Below are 17,527 nucleotides of genomic sequence, written 5' to 3' on the forward strand. Positions count from 1 at the left end.
TGGCCAGCATGGGAATTGGGTTGCGGTATTCTTGTCCGTCGCATCCCGAAGGGAATAGTGTGGTAGAAAGAAAAAACCGTGACATAAAGCAATCTATAACAGCGAAGGTATTAGGTTCAGGCGCTGGGTGGGTCAAACATTTAATAAGTGTCCAGACTAGTCTTAACAACATGCCAAGAAATTCTCTAAAAGGTTTCAGCCCATACGAACTATTGTTCGGAATTAGAATGAACGTTCAGGACCTCGATAGTCAGATGTCAGTGGTACAAGCAGAAACAAAGCAGTTTGAAGTAAAAGACCGTTTGGCTGTTTTACAGGAACTGAATGAAACAAGAAAATCATTAAGCAACATAAAGTTAAAGCAACAGCCAAATACCACTGACGAGGCACCACCCGCAACAGCCCCAGCAAGGCCTGTCTGGATTCCAAAGATTGGGGATCTAGTCAGAGAAAAGATCGCGGTTAAGAAGGAATTTGGGCCTTCTTACAGAAAAGCAGTACCTGTCTTAGCAGTCACCGGAACAAGATCAGTTGTGCTACCGCCTCTTGCTGGTAAAAAGGAGAACAGAGTCGTGTCTATCGATCTGGTAAAACCACAAGCATGTGGCCTATAATCAACAGTAGGCCCAGTGGACTCCCAAGAAACAACAGAATACCCAAACTTGCAACAATCCAAGAGGTTCAAACTGAAAGACTCATCACATTCGATCAGCCTGCAGTGCACAATGAAGGACTATGCAATAATGCCATGGAACTCGTGCCTCTTGAAACAGAGATTGAAACAGTTCGTCAAGAAACAACACCAGTCTACACTAATGTGGCATCAGAAAGTGCTACCGAGAGACAGATTGAAAGAACAATCCCATCAATTGACAGAACTGCCTCTGGTTATTTCATCAACTTCGACAACTTCTCTGAAGATTTAAATGACCCCGAAGTGATGCCAGAAACAAAAAAGTCTTTTAAAGAAAAAGCGACGGAACTCTTTCATCAACTGAAGGAAATCTACCTAATTTCCCCTTGGCTAGAGTTCTGGTTCGGTCTAGGTGTATTTTTCCTCCTGCTTTGGCTCATCATGGTACTGTGTTTGGGAAAATTCATTGAAGGAAAATATATTACAATGGACACAGCAAGTCAGAACATCAACCTAGTCCTGAAACCACACAGATCATCCCACGTGAAGAAAAGAGAACTGTCAACAGTAAATGTCACAGCAATTCCAATACCTGGTGGGGTAGTATGGGAGAAAACAGACTATGAGATCTATGGTCCGGTCGAAATCCTGAAGTATCCTCATCAACTAAAGGTTTCCTTAAGTGACTTTGTGACACCAAGTACATTCTCTGATGATTGGGACTTTAACAGTATTAATGACATGATGTCTGATTTAGTAATGTCAGCTAGATTCACAGATCATGATTATTTACAAGGTTCATCTAGTTATGAGCAGTTATTCTGTTACACCCACTATGGGGATCATTACTTGCATAAATCTGCACAGCCTAGAAATGTTTTTATGTATAATCAATGGGAACATTGTTCTACACCACCTAAAAGCAGTTCTAAAGCATTTTTTGAGAAATTCAAATATTTTTCAGGGTTTAACACCAGTGATGCAGAAACGTTTTATTATAAACTGTTAGATAAAACAGGAATGAAAACAATGCTGACAAATTCTAAATTGATATATTCAGAAGCATTTTATGACAAAATGATGACATTTGGTTTTGATTATTGGAAAAATAATATTGAAACGAAATCAATTTGGGGTACAAAAGATTGGCAGGTGCAAGGCATAGAAGCACTATTTAGAACCTGCATGATACCAGAACAAATGTTATTTTTAAATGACACTGTACACCAAACATCTTGTCTTGGCCTAGCTAAGATCAAAGACCTTAAAACACCGTCTATACCAAAGCCAATAGCTGAGAATACAACTGCAGATAATGAGTTAGACGTGTTACACATTTTACATTTCAACAGAACACATCCTGATTGGAAAAAGTGGTTAATCTGGCCTACAGACACAAATAGCTGTCAAGATAGATTCCTGAATCAAACACAGGGTTTAAAAATGACCAGATTAGACTCTAGATACTCCCAGAGACAACATCCAGGGATTATAACAACATACAGTGTAGGGAAACTCTGCCTAGAATGGCTAACTACATCCACACTGGCTGAAATTAAGCAATACTTGTCTTTATTAAAAGATGGTGCTGATTTGCGCGATTTCATTCTTGGACCACGCAAACAGCGTCAAAAGCGTTTCATAGCGACCAGTATCTATGCTGCTTACAACGAGGCTTGGAAAGTGAAGCAAATTGAAACTGCTGAAAAAATACGAGAAATTGATCGTATTAATTTGGAAAAATCACTTTCTGTGGTAGACAATGGGTTAATGACTCTGTCTTCCAGAATATATTCTTTGGACAATATTGTATCCTCTGCCTTTGATGTGATAGACAGAGATTTGCTAATGTTACAACATGGCCAGTCTCAATTACGCTCTATTATAGAATTAGGCTGGACGCTGCAAAATCTTCGTTCAGGCTATGTGCCTTGGCGTTTAATCAACACAACGTCATTATTTTCCAGTTTTAACCTTACTGATAAACAGATCAGTTTGGCACAGAAAGGAGCAGACTATACAATCTTGAGCATCGAGAAACTCGAGAGATTACCATTGACAATGTCAGAGAGTCCTGTCATTGAATGGATAATACACGGAATTATCACAATTCCGATAACAACTTTCCGATTTCATAAATGCCTTGAATACATACCTGCTGGCCAGTATGAACAATTGGGTAAGGGTTATGTAAAATCCGAATGGAAATTACCATACACTCATTCTTGCTATAGTGACAGCGACAAAAATGTATTTCTTAGTGGTGAAAATTGTAAACACTCACTAAGCGGTATACTTTTGTGTCAGGGTATTAATTTACACGGAGCATGTGATGGCAATTCAAACAACCTTTCATGCCACCAGCTAGTCACACCTGCAACTCAGATAGAGCCCTTCTTTATGCAACTCGCAAACGGGAGTTACATTCTAAGAACGGATCACAGGTGCTGTGGCCTCGCGCCCGGAAAAAGTTATCTAGTACAAGTAACGTCCATGGTCAAATGTTGCATGCAAGCATTGTTCCCGAGCGGGCCTCCAGACTTAGTGACTCCCCTCTGGCCTCGTCTGAATCTCTATTCTATACGAATTGATACATTAAGCAAAATGAAATCTGTGCTTTTACAGACAACAGTGCCTATAACGTCATCTAAAGAGACATATGATCTTCTAGTCGCAAGGACGGCTACTGAGGTCCATGACCTTTTATCAACAAATTGCCCCGTGCATTTCGTACAAATGCTCGACCAACTCCTTAACATGTCTAGTGCTACAAGCATCCCAGGCATATTTAAGACAGTCTTTACGGGACTGCTAACACCCTTCCAGGCAATTTTGGGAATCTTTCCTAATTTTGTGCACTCCATCTTTGGTGGTATTCCACTATTTTTTGGACTCATCGCAGGGATTCTATTTTTGACCCTTCTGCTACGTTATGGCAAGCCTCGGCTCAGACATAGCTCCCATGGGAATGGAAGAGACAATCCTAGCAATGCGCTACAGGGACAGGATAACTAACGTCCTCGGATTGGCCAGGCTAAGAGATCTAAACATGACCTGGTTCCTTTCATTCAGACCGATATGGCAAAATTGCATTTTACCTGTGCTACGGTGTATGCTTTGCGGCGATGAATGCGTGTTGGACATCTGTCTTTCACTTCCATCAGCAGTACCAATGGACGTCGATACTTTGCTAAGTCCAATAACGGCTCACGCATTGTGTTGTCCCCAGCGGCTACCAATCCTGATGACGGCATTCGTGGAGACTCCTGTACTACAGCCAAGTGGTAACAGTGGAGCGAGTGACAAAAGCAACATCATCCAGGTACAACGTTCTGTGAGCAGGGCTGGTCCTGTCTTCGATGACAGCAATCATTCTCACACCTGCCAAGTTTCAGCGCTATCTAATTTGGTTGAACTATCACCTGATTTTGTAGACCAATTCTTTGCGAGCCTGTCTGATACGATGTTCTCACCCATAGAGAAACAATAACTTTTGAGAAGCTTTCCGACACACAGCGTTCCCATGAACTCTGAATTCGGCCTTCAGTTTTGATCAACATAAAACTGCCAGGAGCTTTGGTAAACTGATTTTTTCTTTGAATTGGACAATTTTTAAAAAATATTGACCCTCTCCTTTTGGCACGAACAATTCTTTGCTTAACGTAAAAACTATTCTTAGAGAACAGAAGCTTCACACTTCTATTTCTAAAAACACATCTAGAGACATAACAACATAACACCAGCCTCTAGCACACATATTATTACAATGCATTTTTATGTGATGATTTATCTCGCATTTCTACTGTCAGAGATACTTCATGTGTAATTCTTTATGCATAATCGTTCATTGATTTCATATGCAATAATTTTTGAATGATTACTATGCTTTTAAGACTACGTACAGTACCTAAATTCCATGTATTACAAGTACGCCTATTTCGAATGCATTTATGTATTTTGGGGTGGGCTATGTTACACCATGTTACACATGCATCTAATTGCTTAGTTTTAGTAATTTTGATGGACATGAATTCGTGGAGTGGGTGTCATGTGCTTATCTAGGTTCCTGATCGATACTGTGACCTTATGCCCCTATTCGGCTATAAATCCATTTATTCCCTATATTGGCATAACCGTTCAAGTGCGATTTTCTGTAAAGTCATCTCTGGCCTCACACGAGCAGAGCCACAGAGCCACATTCCAGCATGACTCTCTGCTACTTCCTTTGCGACCAATTAGTGCAATGACAGAGCAGCAGTCACTATCTGATATTCCTAGATAACACTCCGAGTTCTTCAACAAGATAAAAACTTAGCAAACCTGGAAATCCCCGCTTGCTATGTTTTGATTAGTAATGGAACTCTAATGAGCAACTGATAACTATCACTTCCTAGTGACATCTTTAATTGACGTCTTATGTCCAGCAAACTTGCGTCAAACCCGGCACCTGTCAGGTATAAATATTACCAACGTTGCCTTAAGCAATGAGCGAACATGTTGCTGATGCCAGCTGCCTGCATGACCCCGTGTTGGTAAAAACTAGCACTCTGTCGCTGCAGCCTGCTATCCTGTGGTGGTGAAGCTACTGATTACCATTATCGCCGCTACAGCGCGACCTATGGTGCAGTACGCTTGAGGAGCTGTGCAGCCGTCCTCTGCGAAGACATCCAGCCCAGCTGCCCGCAGACGCTGTCACCCCTCCTTCCTCGACGCGCTGAGAGAAGCCGCTGCCTTTCTCGTGCAGAGAAATCCAGTCCCGGCGCTTCCAGTTTACCCTCGCAGGTGACTGGGATATCGAGAGAGACCCCTGAAGGAGATACCAATCCTCCATCATTCTATTCAGAGGTATGGTGTTGACTAAACCCTTAGACGAGAATTCTTGAAACAAACCTTGGCAAAACCAACTCAACTTAAGCTACTTACTTACTCCCCCTTCTCACGTGTTAGGCTTAGGTCAGGCACACTGGGGTAGGCTTAGTTAGAAGCACCAGTTGAGTATGTTAGCCTAATGTATATATGACTGTATATATGTTTTATTACTTTTAAACCATTGTATGGCTAAGAAACCATATCAATGCTTTTACAGTTCTATTTCGCAATACTTATCTTACTGTACGTACTTTTTATAATAACAGTTATTGCAATTGTGGCAATACATTTCTCTTGTATGAGAAGGAAGACTGTTCAATAAATGTTAACCTTTATTGATACACGCCCGTCTCTCTATTCTCTACATACTGTGAAAGTAAACTGCACTAGACTGACTGAGTGAAATCTGTGTCTATTGTTTCACACGACCCTAGAGATCGACTCTTGATCTGAGGAGCAAAGTTGTCATGTTGCACGGTTGTTGGAAAGCTGAATCCCTTCTTGTCTGTGCCAAGGAAGCTGATCACTTCCTATGCAGAGAAGAAAGTTTCCAGTGACCTCTGAGCTAGTTGGTAACACAACCCAATTAAGTTTAGCATAGTCAGTGGAGGCCTGGAATATAAGCAGTTCCACGTCGATACTACTGTTTATGTTATTCCAATGCGCAGGGCCTAGTGGGAAACTAGGAACTACACTACAATGGAAACCCCTCACAGAAATAATTAATGAAAATAGCTCGTAGCATGCATTCTAACGGGCCATCTTTTTAACATTTCACTCATTTTAAAAGAAAAACACAGCCCTCTCCGTAATCAGACTGGTTGATTTATAACCACATCAGTTCCAAGGCAAACCCACACAAAAATTCGTAGACGCATTTCAAAAGGAATGTGAAATGAACAAAACCCTTCTCAAAACACAAGATGTTACCTTTCCGTCAAGAAACTGACAAAGCACATAGGCAGACCAAGGAATCAAAAAAAGTCAAAATCAAACCATCAAATAATCCACTGACTTTTATAGTCAGGTCAGATAACCATGCATGTTGACAGCATGTAAAAAATAAAGACTGCCATCTCAACTCAAGATATTAACCCTTTGGCAGCTCAAGCAGAATCATTTCCCAACGTCCATGGATACATGGGAAAATCATAATTACATTTCTTCACGTTTACAGATGACACATACACATATTTTCAAAAACGTTATCCCCAAGCACCCGAGAGAGATCCAGCTCCCTCCTGCCAAACGTAATGATAACATGCCCTGTCCAAGCCATGACCACATGGCGCTATTCACAAGCCATATTTACAAGACAAGCCTTTCACAAACAACATTTCCAAGGCGCAATGCACAAGGAACACAGCAGCAACATGAGAACATGCACCTCACAAGCCACAATAATATGGCGCTATTCACAAGTCATATTTACAAGACAAGCTTTTCACAAACAATGTATCCAAGGCGCAATGCACAAGGAACACAATAGATCAACATAAGAACATGCACCTCACAAGCCACAATAATATGGCGCTATTCACAAGTCATATTTACAAGGAGCTATATTCAAAGAACTTCACAAATCATATTACAATGAACACATTTCACATTGCACAGCATAAGCAGATGCAGCAAGCAATTTAATGGGCAATTTAAAAGCACTTTTTACACACATTTATACAATTGGACCATCACATAGATGTAACTGGCTTTCTCATGTAATGCCATCCTTCAACTCTGACAATTTAAACACCAAGATGAAAACCATTCCTTCCACCCTGAATAAGCCAAATGCCATGATGTAATGCAATCTCCTCACGCTGCAACTGTTCAAGCCAATAGGTCTAACAGGCTACATAAACTGCAACATTACGCCAGATGGAACCAGCGTTCAGGGCACTCCCTCAGAACACATGGGAAACAATCTAAGCACATGGCCAGGCACACAGGCTTCGTAAGATGACGACTACGCCAGATGTAATGTCTGGCGCTCAGGGCACTCCCACACAACACATGGGAAACAATCTAAGCACATGGCCAGGCACACAGGCTTCGTAAACTGTTCGACTACGCCAGATGTAATGTCTGGCGCTCAGGGCACTCCCACACAACACATGGGAAACAATCTAAGCACATGGCCAGGACACACAGGATAGGTAAACAGTTCGTGACGCCAGATGTTATGGCTGGATTTTCTGAGTAGGTGGGATCAGCCCCCAGGGGCCCCTCCAACCCAGCCAGAACGTACTCACCTTCCCTCCCCAGGACCACCTATATCCAGGCACCTGGTACCTACCTGAGGATGGGGAACTCGCAATATACAAGCTCATATTATTAAGAACACCACTAAATCTATAGGGATACTAAGAATACTCACTGATTACTAGGGATATCCATACCCTACACCACACTTATTCACATCAGTTGGTCTCGCGGCCAACCTGACCCAGACCGTTCTACCCTAGGGCAGATATTGCGCACAATCCGGTGCGACTACACATGGGCCTGCAGAACCCAATGCTCCCTTTTCCAAACTGTTCGCAATCCTGCGAAACTACACACTAGTTCAACCTCCTAGTGTTCTCACTTATTCAAGCCACAATCCAGTGGGTATCCACACTGGTTCGACCCCCCCAGTGCTCTCATTAACGCCGCATATCAACGACGACCACATTCCTATGAACACCTATACATATATATATATATATTGGGATATTATCTCAGCTGTCTACTCGGGATGAAACTACAATAATAACTTTGAATATAGTTCCAGATTATAGTGTACTCCCTGCTCTTGGCATCAAAGGTCCACTCACTCCCTATTTATGTGATCACCACTTACCTGATTGGGATTACTCATCCATTCACATACCTAGTAATTACCTAGGAGGTACATTTACCTTCAGTGAACAAGAATAGGGGCTACACACCAGTTTGTTATAAACTGGGGGTTGTTTTATTATAACAATATAAACATTTACACAGATCAACAAAGGCTATAGGTAGAACACACCGCTTGAAAGAGAAGGATTACACATAACAGGAACACTCCGCTGAAAGGGAAAAGATTAGACATAAAGTGTAAGTGTAGCTAATGTGATGAAAACAATATCACCTGATTAGTGTGAAGTCTTGTTCTAGCTGTCATCTGAGTTCCTCTCTCGTCTGTGCCTTGGCTCCTCTCAGACTCTCTCTCTCTCCTGCACTCTTGGGTACACCTCTGCGCTGATCACTCTGTCTCTGGACTCCTCTCCCCCACACGAACTGTCTCTCCACCTTCCGTCTTCAATCTTAATGGTTCCTGCCGCTCTGATCACCGTTCATTCCTCTAGCTTATTCACTCTGTCTCTGCGCCAATGTCCAATTAACTCCATCTGCTTCCATAGGTTAGTCCACGAGCTCTCCTCTATCTCTTCTAAAAGGCATTACTTCAGACTCCAGCTATTCACACCTCCTCCTGATAAGCAACTGCTTCTGACTGCTTCCTTCAGTTCCAGCTCACTATTCAACTCAGCTCTTCTCCAGCTTGAACCCTCTCTCTCTCTCTGCCAACTCCACTCCACTGCTTGACTCTCTGCTGGACTCTCTGGCTGACTCTCTCCTCGACTCCCCTCTGCTTGACTGACTGACTCCGCCTCTGCACTTTACTGATATAGAATGCTGTTTCCTCATGGAAAGTTCCAGCCATCAGCCCGCCGCCTACCAGGTCTCTGCATCACCTCGCATCAAGGACACACACCCAGCCGGCCGGCCTTTTGTTGTGTCTTCTACACAGAGAATAATACAGCCTACCGATAAGGGCTGGCCCAGACCGGTTCTCTCCAAGTGAAAAACAGCCTTAACTATAAACATTGCCTTTGCCCTGAAAAGTCTCCCAGCTTCATCAAAATGGAGTCCCTCTAGCTCTAGGCCTGTAGGCCTGAAAGGGGTGAAATGCTCCTTAGCTCTGTCAGAATACCTACATAAACCATACCAAAGTGTCTAATATGTCAAAGCCAATAGGCAATAGACAGGTTAAAGTCAAGAATAAAGGCATATTAAGCAGCTATCCTCTTCTAGATCTGGAAAAAAGGCTTAAAAGGGCCAACACAGGCTAAGAATACCTATACTAGATGCGAGCAAGACTAATGATCTATATCACTGCTAAATAAAGCCAAAAACTCTGCCATTACAGCAACTTCTCTCCTGCTCTGCTGATGTGCCCCTTCCCCATTCCCTCACGCAGCATCTCACTTGCCTAGGTATCTATGCCCCCCATCCTGACCGTGCCACTTCCCCGCGAGCTATCTCTTCCATACCTTCTCAGGATCCTACGCTTTCTACCACTACACCTTCTCCTTCTCACATTGCCTCTGCCTGCCTCCTTAACACTCGTTCGGCAGGCAAGCATCAACTGCAATTATTTAACCTCCTTACCTCCGATTCCCCTGACATTCTGTTTTTAACAGAAACTTGGTTCTCGGAGGCTTCACTCCCTGACATCCTGGCCATCCTCCCCGATTGCTACTACGCCCTCCGGGCTGATCGCCCTGACGACAGGATCGGAGGGGGTGTAGCCAAGATTGTTCGGGCCAGTCTCCAATTCCAGCTTCTCCCTCAATCTTCCATAGCTGGAGTGGACTTTTTGGTTGCCCGTTCCACTAACCTTCCCGCCACTCTGACAGTTGTCCTTGTGTACCGCCCCCCCCTGAATATGCCTTTGTTTGTAGCCTCCCTGCAGGAACTCCTTGCTACCCTAGTAGTTAACAACTCCTCGGTTCTCCTGCTGGGAGACTTCAATTACTGGCCTGGTGACCCCAGGGAGGACCTGGCGTCCAAGGACTTCACGGCCACCCTCTTGTGTCTTAACCTCCTGTCTCACGTTTCTGTTCCCACCCATAACCTTGGTCATACATTGGACCAAGTCTGGTCATCTCAGGACATTGTCTCTCCCCCTAGCATCCTTCCTTGCACCTGGTCTGACCACTCTCTTATCTTCTTCACTATTAATCTCGGTTCCCTTCACAAATCCTCTCGCCCCAAGAACATCTTTGCACGCAGCTGGAATCGCGTGGACCTCCCCTCCCTTTCCCTCTCCTTGGCATCCTCCCTTCCTGACCTTAACGGCCTTTCTCTCGATCTTCAGGCCGTCGCAGTCAGCAATTGGTTATCTTCTGGTTGTGATCTAGTTGCCTCTCTTAAAATAGTTAAGTCTATTCGCCCTCACGAGGCCCATAGATGGTTCAACTCTGAACTCAAGGTCCTTAAACTGGAACTTAGACGCTCTGAGCGGATTTGGCGCCGCAGTTATTGCCCCGATTTTAAGGCCAAATATAAACGTCTCCTTAATGATTATAAGAAAGCTATCCTTGTGTCCAAGACCAAGTATTTCTCTGAGCAGGTAGCATTATCCGCTAATAAATCTAAAGAGATCTTTTCCTTGGTCACTAATCTGGCCACCTCTTATTGTGTTTACCCCAAGCTTATCCCTTCCCAGGCCCTCTGTTCTTCTTTAAACGACTTCTTTATCGAGAAGATCGCTAAAATTAAATCCAACATTCCTACCACTCCCTTCCCTCTCCCTCATCATGCCCTTCCTGTCTCTAATTCTTCTTTTGCTTCCTTTCCACCTATTTCCTTGGACTCCTTTTTAGCTTTACTTACCAAAATCAAGTCTGGCTCCCCTGCCGATTGTGCCCCTGCCCGCGTGCTGAGAACTCTCTTTACCTCTTGCCCCACTACTCCTCTTTCCTTTCTTAATGCTTCCCTTTCAACTGGTTTGGTCCCCTCCTCATTTAAATCTGCAATTGTTTTTCCCATCCTCAAAAAACCTGGCATTGATTCTTCCCTCCCTTCTAATTTCAGACCTATTTCTCTTCTTCCCTATCTTGCCAAAATCCTCGAAAGCTATGTCACCTCCTGTCTTTCCTCTTATATTGAGCAGAACCATCTCCTTGCTTCCCACCAAGCAGGCTTCCGATCGGGCCACTCGACCGAGTCAGTGGTGCTTGCGGTTCTCGATGAGTTGAAAGCCAAGGCTGACACCAACTCCCCTCAAGCTTTGGTTCTCCTGGATTTATCCGCTGCGTTTGACACCGTCGACCATACCATCCTTCTTGACCGTGTCAGCACAGCGGGCATCCGAGGCTCCGCTCTCTCCTGGATCACGTCCTTTCTTTCAGGACGCTCACAAGCTGTTCACCTCTCTGGTTTCTCTGCCTCCCCCCTCCCGGTGTCCTGTGGGGTTCCCCAAGGTTCCTCTCTCTCCACCCTTCTTTTCAATCTTTCTATTCGCCCCCTTATTGTTTCTCTTCTCGATCTGGGGGTCTCTGTGTACAACTACGCAGATTACCTCCAGCTCGTCTTTGATCTTTCTTCCTCTTCTCACTCCCTATCTTTTTTTCGGTCCACTCTGGTTTTCATTTCTGGGTGGATGAGCGCCAATCACCTCAAGCTCAATCCAGACAAGACTAAGCTTGTCTTGACGGGTGGCTCATCCAGCCCCTGGTCCTCTGCTTTCTGGCAGCCTATTTTCGGTCCCCCTCCTACCCCTGTTCCTTCCGTCAAAACGCTGGGCATTTAGGTCAGCCATGACCTGTCAATGCACGGCCAGGTCAGTTCTGTAGTGTCTTCCTGCTTTCTTTCCCTTCGTCTGATTCGTAAAAATTTCCCGTTTTTTTTCCCTTGATTCCCTCAAAATTATCATTTCGACCCTCATCACTTCCCGCCTTGATTATGGAAACAGCTTGTTCGTGGGTATTCCTGCCTACGAAACCCGTTGTCTCCAAGCAATCCAAAATCAGGCTGCCCGACTCATTTTTCATTTTCCCAAAACTCACCATATCACTCCCGCCAAATCTCTCCACTGGCTCCCCGTTCTACAGGGATCCCTGTTTAAACTAGGGTGTCTAGTCTTTCGGGCTGTTAATCGCTCTGCTCGGGCGTTCATCAATTCTTTGATCTCCACTCACACCCCTGCCCGTACCCTCCGCTCATCTACCTCTGCCCTTCTCACTATTCCCCGCTTTCGTAAATCCCGCACTGGTGGAACCAGATTCTCTGTCCTTGCCCCCTGGTTCTGGAACTCTCTCCCTCTCTCCATGCGTTCTATTCCCATCTTTTCACTCTTCCGTAAAGCGCTCAAAACATTCTTGTTTGCCCAGGCCTACCCCTGCTAACTTCCTCGGCCCTGTCTGTTCTGTTCAGTTGAGCTCCCAGCGCCAGGAAGCCGTCTGGCCACCGTGCGCTCTATAAATACTTTATTTCATTTCATTATTTCATTTCATTTCATTTCAAGATCCCTCTGTCTCCAATGGATAATTCCTCTCTCACTTCAAAGAATCTCCTGTATTCAGCCTCTTTTCTGGCCACCCTTGTAATATAAATTGCTTGACCATCCTGATGTCTGAGTCGTTCTCGTATGCTTCCTTCCATTCCTGTGCACTTATTACTTTTTCGTGATCCTCCATGAACGCCACTCTGATATCTCCATCTTCGGACTCATGTGGAGCCTCCTCCATGGCCGATGCTCGGCTGAGATAATCGGCCACTTTGTTCCTTGCTCTTGGGACATATTCCACGTCTTACCTATAGTCCAACAATTTCTATGTCATCCTCGCAATGCGTGGAGGCGCATTCGCATGTCCCGATGACGTGTCCCAGCGGCTTGTGGTCCGTCCGGAGTCTGAATCTCGTGCCCCATATGAACTGGCGGAACGTCTCCATGGCCCATACTGTTGCCAACATCTCCTTTTCTATTACACTGAACTTTTGTTCCGTGGGTGACAGAGATCTGGATGCAAATCTGACGGTGGTCATTTCTCCTTGCTCCGTCTCTTGCATTAAGACTGCTCTTAGGCCCCTCTCGCTCGCATCTATCGTTAGTATGGACTTTGCTTGCTGGTCAAATCCGTATAGGGGTACTGCCGTACTGATATCCACTTTGATCCTTTGAAATTCTTCTTGTGTCTCTTTTGTCCATTCAAAGGTTGTCTTGTCTCGGAGGAGCTGGTGCAAGTGATGTGTCTTGGTGGCGAAGTGCCGGACAAATTTACTGTAAAACTCGGCCATGCCTAGGAAGGACCTGACCTCTTCTTTGTTTCTTGGCGGAGAGCGTCACAGATTGCTTTGACTTTGGCTTGTTTCGGTGTGATACCCTGATCACTGATCTCGTGGCCCAAGTATGTGACCGAACCAAACCGGCACTTGTCCCATTCTGCAATAAGCCCATTACGTTCTAAGACATGCAGGACATTGGACAGCTTTGCGTCATGGTCCACCTTGTTCTTGCCCATTACCAAGATGTTGTCCTGAAAGTACTGAACTCCGTCCACTTCCTTCAAGAGCTTGTGCATCAGTTTCTGGAACACGCCCGCTGCTGATGCTAGTCCGAACGGCATTCTCCGAAACTGGTAACATCCGAACAGGGTTATGAACGACATCAGTTTTCAGCAGGTGTGGTGTAGGGGTATTTGATGGGAGGCTGAGGTGAGGTCGATGGTGGAAAACCATTTCACCCCCTTCGTTCTTGCCAACATTTCATCTATTCTAGGTAGTGGGAATTTTTCTACTATGTTTTTGTTCAATTCCCTTAAATCCACACACAGACGGACCTTGCCGTTTGGTTTCATCGCCACGACTAACGGTGCCAACCACTCTGCAATGTTTATCGGCTCTATGATGCCATTGTCTTCCAATTTCTGTAATTCCAATTGTACCTTTTCTCTGATTGCCAACAGGATATTTCTCACTTTGTGGCACACAGGTCTAGCATCTGCATTGAGGTCGATCTTGTGCGTGAATTTTTTTAATTTGCCTACCGCCCCTCCGAACACTGTGGGAAAGTCTTCCTTCATTTGCTTGACGTCTGGCATTTGCTCTGGGCTGGTCATTAGAACCTGTGTGGTGCCTTCTGGGTTCAACTGTATGCCTAAATCTCCTTGGTCAACCCATCCAAGAAATGAGGGACCTTTCTCTGCCAGGTATTACTTGCACTCTGCGCTCCGCTCTTTAAATTCAAATTTTAGGCTCCGATATCCTACCATGGAGATAGAATCTCCTGTAAACGTGAATGGTTCTAGCTGGTGTCCTAAGCGGCATTTGAAATGTTCATCCCACACCGTCCTTTGTATTATGGTATACAGGGATCCAGAGTCCGCTACCATTTTATCGGCATTCCTCCTATCACTAGGTCACACTGGGGTTTCTTGGAGCGGTTGCAATTAATTCCTAGTATGTGTTCTTCTATGCACAACACACTATCTTCTTCTTCTTCTCCTTCTCCCTCTACATTTGACTCTACTGCGACATACTTGACAGCTGGTCTTTTGTGCTTGCAGCGACACACTTTCTCATAAGGCCCCACAATTCCACAGAACATGCATTTGGCGCGGAAAAGCTGGGCAGCGCTTATCATAAGCCGCATGAGACAGACTGCCGTACCTGTAACACGTGTTTTTGCCGCCATTGGCAGGTTTCTTCGTTGGTGCCGGTCTGGACGTCCCTTTGGCCTGTGTTCTCGTGTCCCCCGTGACTACCTTGCCTCTTTCCGGTGGTTCTGCTTCCGTGATTTTGTTAACCATGGGTCTGGTGCCAGTTTCCTTTTTGCTGCCTCTGCGCACCTTTTTGATAGTTCCACTTTCTTCACCATGGCTATGACTTCTTTCAGGGTCGTGCCGCCATTTACCCACAGCTTGTCTTGGATGACTGAGTTTGTGGTGTGCATGACTATTTGGTCTTTAATGAATTTGTCGTGTAAGGCACCGAATTTGCATGTGACAGCTAATTTCTTCAATGCTGCTACATACTCATCAATGGACTCCCCCACCGCTTGTTTCCTCTGTTGGAAGTTGTACCTATCAATGGACGTTCACACCGCCGGTCTATAGTGGTTGTTCAGGTCGTCGATCGCATGTTAAAATACGTCATCATCAGCTGCTTGTCGTGGTGTTGGAACTAGATTCTGGAGCACTCTGAGGCCTTCTGGGCCTAGGTTATGAAGCAATATCCTCTTCCGTCTGTTGCTGGGAAATGCTTCTCTGTTCTCGTCCTCTAGGGCCTCTAGATAGTTCATAAAGTATTCTCTCCAGTCCTCCCACTTCATTGAGGGATCCCCTGGTTTGGGTAGGAAGGGGATCGGTGTTGGGAGCGAGGATGTTTGGGCACACATTTCTACTCTTCTGTTTGGTAGGTCTTCCTCCCCTCTGGGACTGCCTAGTGCACTCCTTCTGTGCTGACGCGTGGGGCTCTGTCGTGATGTTGATTCTCCCCCTGCGCTGTGTCCTGCTTGCTCCGCCAGGGCCCCGGGCGGTGTGCTGTCCCTTTTGAACGTGGATCCAGGTGCTTTTTCACCCGATGATTGTTTTACTGTCTTGCTCCTCTTCCTTTCTATGAGGCAACCACTATGCGGTGGTTAGCCCCTTCACCTTCTAGGGCTTGCACTCTGGAGCACTGTGTGGTGCCTTAAGCCTTCCTTATGCCCCACAGTTGGACAGAACACTCTGCCAGCATTGGTCCTGGCTGCAGTGGCTGTGCTTGGGGTTGTTTCTGCGCTTGAGGGGGCTAGTTGGTGCTTGCGGGCACTTGTTTTTTCTCTGCCTCGCTCTCCTGCTACTCAGTACCTGCCAGTGGCTTGCCTCTGATTTCTGGTCTTGACTGCTGGTGGGTTTTCCTTCCAGCTCGGGGTTCTGCGTGGCCCTCATTCTGCTCGTTTTTTTTCAGCTCCCAGCCTCGTCGCCACTTGTAGGATCGAGCTTTTACCCAAAGACACTCTCAGGCTCTGTGTGTAGGTGAGCTTAAATGTATTTATTAATTATGCAAAGAAAGCGCCGGAAAATGCGTCCGTAGGATCGCAGGCACCTCGCTCTCTGTGTTCCCCAAAATGGCGGCTACGCTCTGCGTCATCACGACGCAGCGTAACAACTAGAATGCAACACTACAAGTTGATCAATAGGGTCACCACAGCTGTTTGCTGGGTGATCTTTTAATGCTATTGATACACAAATGTTGAATAGTCTAGGCCGCCGTGCCCTCAGATCCACACTCACACATAGTTTCAAGTAGAAGGGTGCACAGCTTTACAAGCAGTAGGGGAAGATGGAGCACCGTATGACCTGCAAAAAAGCAATTAAAACCTCTTTGTTCTAGGTTTCCCTCCATATTACCATTTTCTCAGATCAAGAGGTATATAGTGCTATACAAATCTACAGCAGGGCAGCAATGGTCATAAACACGAGGGAAGGATCAGTGATGTATCTCAGTGGATCACTGGATAATGCCCTCATGTGGGCACTGAGTGGTGTGCCTCATGGAGGAAGTATTTTGATGGATAACAATCCCCAGTGACAGCACTAAAAGCGTTGTGTGCGTTTGTGCTGGGAGGCGGCGGGCTGGGCGAGGAAGGAGTGTTTCACCAGTGGATGGCTGGGGAAGCTGTAGTAAGCACAGTAAATGGGAGGCATCTCGCAGAGAGCGCACACCAGCCTCGCGCAATAAACAGACCACGCAGTGTCAGCGTAAAAGGCCATTTTATTAGACCAGAACTGCGTAATCTGTACATAACAGTAAACATAAACAGTAAATAACATCAAACCCCCCTCACACTCCCCTCTCATTCGTTTCACTCGTTTCACCTCATCACAAACCCCTAGAAGCTCCATACCATACTTTATTCCTGCCCCTCAATCACTTGTCATCTAGCCCGCTCCTTGCGTCCTTCCAGTCATGCCTCTATCCGCCATTCGAAATCCCCCCCAAGGGATGGGTGTGCCCGCTCTTGACCCTCCTGTCCCTTCCAAGTACCGCCTATAGCAGCTCTGGCCTAAACTGGCAACGCTAGAGACCGACCCAAAAAACCACACCTCCAATTGCCGGGTGGGCGGTTTTTCTTTCCTTCCCTCCCGATGGTGCCAGGCGCAGGAAGAGGAAGTTCCCTTCCTCCCCTGCGCCTATATACCCACCCCCTAACTCCACCCCTTCCCCTGCCTGTCCTATCTCGCGCGAATGACCCCGGGGGAAGACTAGTCTGCGACTTTGCTTCCCCCGGGG

The sequence above is a fragment of the Lissotriton vulgaris genome, chromosome 3_1, assembly GCF_964263255.1.
Source record: "Lissotriton vulgaris chromosome 3_1, aLisVul1.2, whole genome shotgun sequence".
Lineage (NCBI taxonomy): Eukaryota > Metazoa > Chordata > Amphibia > Caudata > Salamandridae > Lissotriton > Lissotriton vulgaris.